The sequence below is a fragment of the Marmota monax genome, unplaced genomic scaffold, assembly GCF_021218885.2.
Source record: "Marmota monax isolate L192 unplaced genomic scaffold, Marmota_monax_Labrador192_F-V1.1 WCK01_AAM20220418_F8-fsc00075, whole genome shotgun sequence".
Classification (NCBI taxonomy): domain Eukaryota; kingdom Metazoa; phylum Chordata; class Mammalia; order Rodentia; family Sciuridae; genus Marmota; species Marmota monax.
In genome coordinates, this window is record NW_026694772.1 from 8334012 (window position 1) to 8345241 (window position 11230).

The window sequence follows — 11230 nt, forward strand, 5'->3', positions numbered from 1 at the left end:
AGGACAAATAGCTTTAAACCTTCCCATGTTTCCCATGAACTGCTGCTCACTGCTCAGACCTCCAAAGCAACACCAAAGGCTGGATTAGGAAAGAGACGCACTTTAACTGACAACCCTGTATTGAACAGGATGATCCAACTTCCTCTCTTGCATTATCAGAGCCTAGAAAATACATGATTCAAATGATAAATGCAATGCTTACTTGTCAAATACCTAGACACTATATAATATACTCTGGCTCAGAGATGTTCTTCCACACTCCATACTCCCAGATGTGGTTTCTCCACTATAAATACCACATCTGGATTTGACCAAGTTCTTGAGGAGTTGCCCTAAACTGCTGCAGGTATCTGATGTGAAACATCTTTAAACCAACATAAGAGGGCTGGGGATGTGGCTCAAGCAGTAGCGTGCTCGCCTGGCATGCATGCGGCCCGGGTTCGATCCTCAGCACCACATACAAACAAAGATGTTGTGTCTGCTGATAACTAAAAAATAAATATTAAAAAAATAAATAAACCAACATAAGACTGGAAGGCTAAATGAAAAGTTATGCTCCCTGGACATACTGGTATATGACTATAGTCCCAGCTTCTTGGGAATCTGAGGCTGGAGGATCACTTGAGACCAGGAATTCAAGACTGTCCTGAGCAACATGGTGAGACCCTATGTCAGCAAAGAAAATAAAACAGAGGCTGGGAAAAGTAGATCAGTGGTTGAGTGTTTGCCTAGCATGTGTGAGGCCCTGGATTCAATCTCCAATGCTATGAAAGGAAAAGAGAGGAAAGGGAAGGAAGTAATGCTTTCATAACTTTATGTGCTTATTTCTCATTCAACTAATTGAAGAGACTTGGAAGTTTGAACAAAGGAGTTTCAAAAAATTTTGTTTTGCACAGTATGAACGCTAGAGCCTTAAAATCAACTTCAATTTAAACAAGTAATAGCTGAGGATGCAGCTCAGCTGTTTAATCCCTAGCACCATAGGAAAAAAAAATGTACCAGTAGTAGTAGTAAGTAGGCCTCCATCATTTGGTGTAAGAATCACCACACAGGACATATAAATAATAAAATGCTACCATCCTGAATAGAGCAATTATCATGATCACAAATTAGGGTAGTTACAATAAATTCCAAAGTACCACAACGAAGCAAGGATTGTTTTTCTGCTGTTCCATTACTAAACTGACATTAAATGGTGATAGTGACTCTACTATTTTGCCAGCCCCAAAGTCAGTATCTGAATGTGCCCAAGATGTTTTTCCATTGATTTCAGCAGAGGCACCTATATATAGAAGAACACAGAATTTTGGTACAGGAAATAAATAAATGCTAAACTAATACAATTTATCCAAAGACAGTATTTAGACAGCAAATTTCTTTCACAAAACTCAAAAGGTTAGCATGTTAATCATTTTATCATGTCTTCAGTGATCTCTTTCTATGCAGATTTTCAGAATACTAAAACTATAATCCTACCCAGCTAGGAACAATATTCCTTTTAGTCAAGGGCAGAACTAGAGTGAAGACAATTCATCTTCTCTCCCAAGCAGCTGTTCTTTTTGCTGCTCCACCCCAGCCCACTGAGTGGGAGGCTGTACTTCTGGACCCAGCATAAAACATAATACAATGTGAGACAGGAAATGCAGCCTCGAAGCAGGAACATAACTTCCATTAGCATTTCCTTCACTCAAACTGATAGTGCACACTCCCAAAGAAATAAATTTACACTCCGATTCTCTTTCTATCTTTTCTCTGCACATTATGGAAGAGAAATAAAGATCTCTTTGTCAATTCAGATGTGCTGCTTTTCATGTGCTGTGCTGCAGATCAGAGAGCACTTCAGATTATGCAGAGAACAAAGGCCAGCTTGCCTACTTACCTGATTACTGAGAACTGTCCATCTGTAGCAGTGTCTTCTAATAGTACATCAGCTGCCACCGTGATTCACATTCCAGCAAGACTTCTAGCAAACATGTGAAACCCACCTCAAACTTGAGAAGATAAAAAACACAAAACAAAAACGTATGTAAATTATTGTCCTGTTAATCTTACCTGCCATTCCCCAAATCATTCTGGCCTAAAGGGGCTAGATAGAGCTTGTAGCCATGCTCCAAATAAGTCATTTGAAACATTCAAATTCTGTGCATACCATTGAATCTCATCTACTTTCATGAGAATATAAATGCATTGTACATTAGTTTGCCTGAGATATGATGCTACTAAACCTACCATCTTTTGCGTACTAATTCCACTAGTTAATATTTTCATTTTTTTTTTCAGGGAAGACTTGTCCAGTGTTCTTTTCACCTATAATAGTCTTCTTCTCTAAGAGTTTAAACCCAAATTACCTGGTTAAGGTTAAGAAGGCTAGACCAAAGCAATTCCTTCTGATGAATTTCTAAATGCACTTTAAAAGCAAGGAAGGGAACTGGAGATGGTAAGTTTTATACTTACTATTTTCTTTTCTTTCTCTCAGCCGGGGATTTCTATTTGCAGATCTAAGATGTCATTATACCATATCCAAAAGAAAGAGTTTTAGGGAAAATATCATTTTGTATATGCAGATCTTATGTTACCACACCACATGATAATGTGATTATATATCCAGTGACATGTTACCTCTGCCTGGGGTGATCATGTGTCCCAGTTTACCCAGCAGAGCCCTGAGTTTTGCCTGTTATCCTGGAATAACTATTAAAAAAAAAGCACACTACTTTTCACTGGAAAGTGTTCTGGCTTGAACAATAAATTATATAGTTTATTAAAATGCTTTCACATCATTAACATATGAGCAAGTATTGAGTAACATCATTTATGAATTTCTGTGTTGAGGGTTCTCAAGTTCTAGAACATTAATTAAACCTCATATTGCTATACTATATTGACACTTCATATCAACTCTTTATATTAATACTTTATGTTGATATTTCATATTGCTATTTTAACTTTCTATGGTACTCAGAAATTAACGACATACTAGACAAGCACTCTACCACTGAGTTATACCCCTCACCCATTTTTGTTTGTTTGAGATAAGATCTCCCAGTTTGGCCTTAAACTCCTGGGCTCAAGCCATCCTCCTACCTCCCAAGCAGCTGGGACTATGGGTGTATACCACCATGCCAAACTGATATTTTAATATTTTAAATTACTTTCATGTACTTACATTTTTTTATCCATTCAGTGTGAGTAAAGATATTGCCATCCCTAGTGACAGCTAAAACAATGATCATTGATTTCAGCCGGATGTGGTGGTGCACACCTGTAATCCTAGTGACTCAAGAAGCTAAGGCAGGAGGATTTCAGAATCAAGGCTAGCCTCAGCAATTAGATGAGGCACTAAGCAACTTAGTCAGATTCTATCTCAAAAAAAAATAAATAAATAAAAAGGTCTAAGGATGTAGGTCAGTAATTAAGTGCCCCTGGGTTCAATCCCTGATAGCAAAAAATAAACAAAAATGAAGATTATTGATTTACCTAAGACCAGACAGTAAAATTTCCTCATTCCTTGCTCTAAAAGTATACTTAAAAAATGTACTTTTTACTAAAACATAACAGAATCCTATACAATAGACTTGAGAAATTCCTGACTCTTTTTGATATACCATTCACCTTATCACTTCAGTTTTAACTCAAGCCAATTTCCCTAGCTGAAAGAAGTCTTTGAAACGAATCCTGCAGTTTTTTGTGGGACAATAACCCTTTTATGAGAATTGAATTTCCTATCTCTCTGGGTCAAACCAAATTAAACCCAAGACTAAAACAAGACTTTTTAAACTATAAAGTTAATGTTATCCAGGCATGATGGCTCATGCCTTATAATCCCAACTACTGGGGAGGCTGAGACAGAGGGATCCCTTCAGCCCAAGAGTTCAAGACCAGTCTAGGTAACACAATGAAATCCTGCCTCAAAACAAAAATAAATTTAGTGGAGCTTGGACAATGGAAGAAAGGAACTCATGACAATGTTTATAGGACTTTACATACAAATATAGGCAAGCTTTCAAAGTCTTGAAGTTCTTTCCTCTAAATTAAAGAGAAATAGATCATAGCATGAACATTTTTTTTACCATGGACATTTCCTAAAATAATACCTACCAGGATCGGATTTACATCAACCTAGAGGCACTGGAATGTGGGATACCACAGAGCATGGAAGAGAGAATGTCCTCTTGCCTTGGCTTTCAGGAAAATATGCTCTTTTTCCCAAATTTGACCATCAGTGTGGTTCACCTCAAAAAACAACCATTTTAAGCTAGACAGTTGCAAATAATATCAAAATCTCTGACATCCTTCACCCTCTACATCTTACCATCACCAAGTTCTGTTGATTAACCTCCAAGACATCCTTTCAATGCCTTCATCTCTACTTACCCATGTTGGACCATAACATTTCTATCCTAGATTATGCAGTAGTTTCGCAATTGTTATTCCCACCTGCACACTTGCACTCTTCTAATACATTCCCTGGCTTAAAGTTCTTCAATAGCCATACTTAAGGAAGTTCTCTAAGGCCTTTATGATCAGACCCTGTAGTCCTCTACCATCTTCCCTAGACCTTCTCCTTTACAGCCTCACTGGCTTTCTCTCAGTTCTGTGAAGATACAGCACTCTTTTCTGATGCAAAGCCTTCAAACAACTTTCTCTACCTAATATTTACCTACCCCTACCCATGTAACCAGGTTAGTCCTTCCCAAACTAGTAGTTTCACAATCACAGTAGATAAGTAAAAAGTATGTGCTTGTAGCACATTCTGGAGGAATTCCATGAGATCACACATAGCTAGAATTTTTTAAATTCTGCTCCAGTCCCTAAGCCTGGCTTCCCCTGACAGCTAAGGAGAGCAATTTCTCAGCTGACCTACAACTTGCTTTCAATACTATGCTCCAACTTTCAGCACTATGCTATTGGAAGATAAGGCCCAAAACAGTGGTTCTCAGAGTATGGTCCCTGAACAGAGGGTCAGTATCACCTGGAAAAGATTAGAAATATAAATCATCAGCTCCACCAGCCTACCAAATTAGAAACTCTGGGGTGGGGCCCACCATCTGGCATTTTAGAAGCACTTCAGGTGATTCTGATGCACACACAAATGTTAGAATTTCTGGTCTGAGAAAACATTGTCGATAATTCTTGTTCATCCCTCAGATCTCACTTCCTTAAAGAAGTCTTCCCTGACCCCCACAATATGTCATCTCCTGCTGGTGTTTATTTTCATAGCACAAAGTACACCTCCTTTATAAAACATCCCAAGTACTACCAATAAATATTTGTGAAGTCACCTGTTTCATGTCTCCACAGCATACTGTAATCTCTATGATGCCAAAGATCAATTTTGTCTTATTTACTTTGATTCACAGTGCATGAAGAAATGAAGGGTTGGGGGACAGACTTTAACAAGAATAAGAAAACAGTCTTTCCTTTTGACAAGCCCTGAGGTTTTTTTAAAATATCTAGCTGAACATGCTCTCTGCCTGACAGTTAGCAGCGTAGGTCCAAGATCTTATTTTAAGTTAGATGCACAGAAGGTATTGCTCCAGGAAAAGACTCACAAAGCTGAAATCAACAATAAAGGCTAAGGCTGAAGTTCAGCAGTGTGATCATCCAAACTTCACATCCAACAACTAGGACCCTTGGACTTAAAATGGGTTCAGAGAATTCAGCTGGTTCTAAATGCCAAGTCGTTTAGTTAAGAATACTAGATGTTTATTTTAGTCAGCTTTTTCAGCTGTGACCAAAAGACCTGGCAAGAACAATTAGAGGAGGAAAAGTTTATTTGGGGGCTCACAGTTTCAGAGGTCTTAGTCCCAGAAGCCAGTTCCATTACTACCAAGGTGAGGCACAACATCATGGCAGAAGTGTGTGCTGGAGGAAAGCAGCTTGGAACATGGCACCAGGAAGCAAAGAGAGAGAAAGAAAGAGACTCCCCTCACCACAAAATATATACTCCAAAGGCACGACCCCAATGACCCATCTCCTCCAACCACACCCTACCCACCTACAGTTACCACCCAGTTAATTCCTATCAGAGGATAAATTCACTGATTATGTTAAGGCTCTCATAACCCAATCATTTTACTTCTAAGCTTTCTTGCATTGTCTCACACATGAGCTTTTGGGGAACACCTCATATCTAAACCATAACACTGTAATAGGAGATTACTTCTGAAATTTCAGTAGCTTAACTAAATAAAAGTTCATCTCTTGCTTAAGTCGTTTGTGCAATAAAGAAACTGTGTTTGGGCCAGGAGAGGGGTGTGGTCCTATTCTACACAGTCATTCAAAGGGTCAGGTTTCTTGCATCTTATGGATCTGCCCTTCTTTATGTCTATGAAGTCCTCTCCACTTAACTATGGATGGAAAAAGAGAGAAGATGGCACATGAGAGATTTATAAGGAGCCAGACCTGGGTGTGGTTTTCATCACATCCACTCAAATTTGGTTGGCCAGAACTTAGTTATATCACTACACTTGACTGCCAGGGAAGTTCCAAGGAAGAAGGGAATAAGTAAAGAAAATTAGTAGTCCTGCTATATTCCTCCCCTCTAGCAATCAAATATCCATTTCATTCTTCATCTTAGACAGGGACACCATGCTCACCCTCTCCCTAAAGAGAAAAAAAAATGAATTATCATCAAATCAATGTATCCAGATAAAAGATCATGATATCAGGGGATGTTCTGCCCTCCCCATTAGATTCAAATTTGATTTTTTTGTATGAAGATCTATGAATTAATAAGAAAAATTGAGGCTGGGGAAATAGCTCAGTTGGTAGAGTACTTGCCTAGCATGCACAAAGCCCTGGGTTCAATCCCCAGCACTGCCAAAAAAAAAAAGAATGTTATATCAAGAACTATGTAATGTTTTGAACAGCCAACAATAAAAAAATTAAAAAAAAAAAAGAAAAATTGCCAGCACCCCCAATCCCATGAGGTCAACTAGCCTACTTGCCCACTCAAGGTCTTCATGTCATTTTGGCCCCCAGACTGCTGCATGCGGGGGAATAGAAGACCAAGCAGCCATCAGCTTTATGCAGTAGGGAGTAAGGCCACAGATATACTATGGACATGAAAATCCTTTGGGCTGCCATTCTTCTCTTTCACTGGGTAATGAGAGAAGTTACAAACACATCCATCCACTAGGGTTCTCTGGGTCATTTTGGCCCCAACTTGCATCAGTTCTGGGAAACCAAGGGCCAACCAGCCTTTAGTGTTCAACTTGCTGTGGAAATGAGAGCCTTTTTGGCTGACTTACAGGCTTTGCACAGTGGGAAGCCTACAGCCCGCCCACATGCTATGGAAATGAAAGTCCTCTTGGCCACTGTCTTCTAGTATGCTAGTGTACCAATTACTCTCTGGCTATCCACTGCTTGTCATCTGGAGAACCCATTCCCAGGCCCTTCCAGAAATCCACCTATTTGAGGATCCTCAAATATATATATTAGGCCTCAACCTAATATAGAAATGAGAAGTAATCCCGGCATGGTGGCACATGCCTATAATCCCTGTGATTCAGGAGACTAAGGCAAGAGAATCACAAGCTTACAAACTTGAGGCCAGCCTCAGCAACTTAGTGAGACCTCATGTCAAAATAAAATAAAAAGGGCTGGTGACGTAGTTCAGTGGTAAAGCACCCCTGGATTCAATCCCCAGTACCAGAGAGGGGTGGGGAGGAGAAATGGGATCTAAAAAGCCTTTTACCCTTAGGCCTCCAGATTGAAGTGGGAGACAGATCCTTTTGGTAAACATTTTCCCAGTACACTGGTATCCCAGAGGGCCTTCCACTCACCAGTCTCACTCCCTTACAGGGTTTCACAAGTCATTTGGGCTTTCAGTCTCCCTGCATGCTAGGAAACAGTGGGGAATTCTTGAAATTGCCCTGCCCATGTCTGTTCAACTGCCAGCCATTATGGACACCATATCTTTCTTCTGTGCTGTAGAGCTGAGGACTCTTTGTGATTTTATATCAAATACATTTTGAGGAAACAGGACTCATTTTGTTACCATCCTACCTGCATGCTAGTGTCCCAAGGGAACATGGCTGCATCTAGTGTTCTTCTGATTATCACAACCCCCAACCTGCCTGTAAACTTGAGAAAACTGGCCATTGGTGGGGCAAATGCTCTGGAAATGAGAACCCTTTTGACTACCACATGAGTCTTGTCTTCTGGGGAACTGAGGACTCTTCTGGCCTCAAACTACAGGTATACAAAGGGCATAAGACCCCTTCTGACCACCACCCTTCTACCTCACTAGTTAACAAGGAGAGGGGCTGGAGTGGCCTCTCCAGTCACAAACATGGCCACTCACTAGGGTTCTAGAGGTCATTTTGGCCTCCAGCCTGCTTGGGACTGAGGAACTGAGAGCCAAATGGCCATCAGCCTTCTGATGTACTTTGGAAATTAGAGACCTTTCTGGCCAACATACATGCTTTCCATGGTGGGAAGCCAACAGCCCTTCCTGCTAACAACATACCACATTCTGCAGAAGAAATAGCGTCTTCAGCCACCATCCTTCTTCCCATGCTTGTACACCAAGGGTTCTTCTGACTGCTCACTGTTTTTCAATCAAAGAACTGAATTGGAAGCCATTCCAGTCACCAGTCAGTCCCAAATTTACATATTTGTGGGTTCTTAAGAACCTCAGATTTAGATGCTCTTCAACAGATGAATGGATAAAGAATGGAATATTACTCCACCTTAAAGAAGAATGAAAATACAGCATTTGCAGATAAATGAATGGAGCTATAGAATATCATGCTAAGTGAAATAAGCAAATCCCAAAAAACCAAAGGCTGAATGTTTTCTCTCATAAGTGGATGTTGATCCATAATGGGGAGGGGAGAATGAAGGGAGTTTAGATTGTGCAGAGAGGAATGAGGGGAGGGGAGGGGATGTGGAAGGGAAAGGAAAATGGAATGAGACAGACAATATATATATATATATATATATATATATATATATATATATATATATACACACACACACACATGCACACACACGCGCACACACACGCACACACACACACACTACCAGTGTGACTCTGCATCATGCCCAACCAGAGGAAGGAGAAGTTGTGCTCCATTTGTGTATAGTGTGTCAAAATGCATTCTATTGTCATGTATAACTAATTAGAACAATTTAAAAAATTAAAAATTCCCCAGGTTAAGGTGGACAGGAGAACTAAAAGTTCCTGTGGCCTCTGGCCTCCCAAGTACTATGGATGTAAGAGCCCTCTTTACCACTATCTTTCCCATGCTGGTGTCCTAGAGGCCATTCCAGTCATCAATTTGTGCCGCAGTCCGGCTGCAGCAGAATAACCGGGAGGTGACGAAGTACTTGTGCAGATTGATACAGCAGGGGTGGGAGCCGTTTATTGCAGGACAGGAGCAGTATTTATACATTCCACACAGCTTATCTAATTAGCATAAACTAGATACAGCCGTCAACCAATCAGGAATCTCCACACTTAATGGCTCGCTTTTGTTACTTCTCAAACCACTCCCTCTGGCATTTTGCCAGGCACCATCCAGACTTGTTTACGAACTCTAACATTCCCCTGGCAAAATGCCAGGTGTTATTTTTGACTTGTTTACAGACTCTAACAAATTTGGTTCTTTGCTAGGATTCCACAGATCATCTTGCACAGTACCTCCCTCAGTGGTGGGGAACAAGGACTATTCTGGCAATTCTACTGTGTATAGCTGTGCAGCTAAGAACCATTATGGCTACCATACTGTCCTAACATGCTGTAAGGATGGTCAAGTGCTCTTTGTGCTTTACACAAACTGCCTTTTGAGGAACCAGGAATCCTTTCAGTTACCATCCTAATTGCATGCCGGAATCCTGCAGGTCTTTCTGTCAGAAATCTGGCTAGATAGGGTTCTGTGGATCATTGCAATACCACCCCACTTGCCTTTGTTCTGGGAAACAAAGAACAACCAGCCATCAGTAAGCTGCAGGCTGTGGAAATGATAGTTCTTTGGAGCACTGTATGGACCTCCCTTACTGCAGAGCTGAGGGCCCTTCTGGTCCCAGGCTACAGGTACACCATGGAAATGCAAGCTCTCTCAACCACCTCCATGCTGGTGTATTGAGGTCCCTTTTGGCCACCCACTGCTCACCAGATAGATGAGATTGGAGGTTCTTCTCAGCACCAACAATGAAGAAATTCATGTATCAGTGAATCCTTCAGGGACTCAGCCTGTGTCAGAGGAAGGAACCAAAAGATCCCACCTTCAGGTCTCCAGAGAACTGTGTAAGACAGATGTTTTTTGGCAACTGTCTTTTCTACATACTGGTATACTGGAGGAACTTCTGGTCTCCAACATGATTCCCCATGAGGGTGCCACAGGTCATTTCAGTCCCCAGTCTTCCTACATACTATAAAACCAAGAGCCCTCCAGGAATTCTCCTGCATAAGTACCATATCAAGGAGAGAACTTTTGTCCTCTTACAGCCCTTTTTACATTGGAAAACAAAGTTTTCATCTTATCACAGGCTTCTCACCTTCTAGAAGGTGAGAACTAATCCCTGCCCCCCCTCCCCCGCATCTTTCCTGTACACTGGTATGCTCATGGTTCTTCCAGCCATCTGCCTACCTCCACAACAGGGTTATGCCAATCCTTCAATTTTTCAGCATGTCCTCATCCTGTATTAAGCCAAAGTTCATTCAGCTGGTATCCTGAAAGTGTGCTAATGATGAGAAGATACCAGATTACCCACCTGTTTGTGAACAGGACTGGAGATCCTTACAACCTTTGCCCAATGTACTAGTGTCCCAAGAGCCCTTTTGGACACCATCCCAGATGTCACACATTAGCCAGTCTTTCTAGACTTTAACCTACAACTAACTGTGGAACTGAAGACCATTCTGACCTTAGGTGGCCTGAGTATTGTGGAATCAAGAGGCACTTTGGGCTCTTCTTCATCCTTTTCATGGGATGATGTCCCATTGGCCCTCTGATCACCAATCTGCCTTCTTGCTAGTGTTCTAGGAGTTATTTTACCTCCCAGCTTGCCCGCAATTCAGGGAACAGAGGGCTATCCAGTCATCAACCTGCCCAGAACCTCTAGAAATGAGAGCCTTTCATCTACCAGCCCTCCCATGTACTGGTGCCCAGATGGCAATTCAGGCCACTGACTGGCTCTTTTAGGCCATTGTGCCATTGTGTCCTTTCAGTCACCAACCTGCCCATGATTCTTCTGTCCTTCAGACTCCTACCTACATATA

At 41.2% G+C, this 11230-nt stretch overlaps 1 long non-coding RNA gene across 1 annotated transcript; it reads right to left on the bottom strand.

Annotated features, from left to right (window-relative positions):
* Positions 1 to 318: 318 nt before the first annotated feature.
* On the bottom strand, positions 319 to 8673 carry LOC131423436 (uncharacterized). Its single transcript, XR_009225028.1, has 3 exons — positions 8474 to 8673; positions 1880 to 1991; positions 319 to 1282 (listed from the first exon to the last, which is right to left on the bottom strand). It is a non-coding gene; the product is annotated as an uncharacterized LOC131423436 (long non-coding RNA).
* Between the last annotated feature and the right edge of the window lie 2557 nt (positions 8674 to 11230).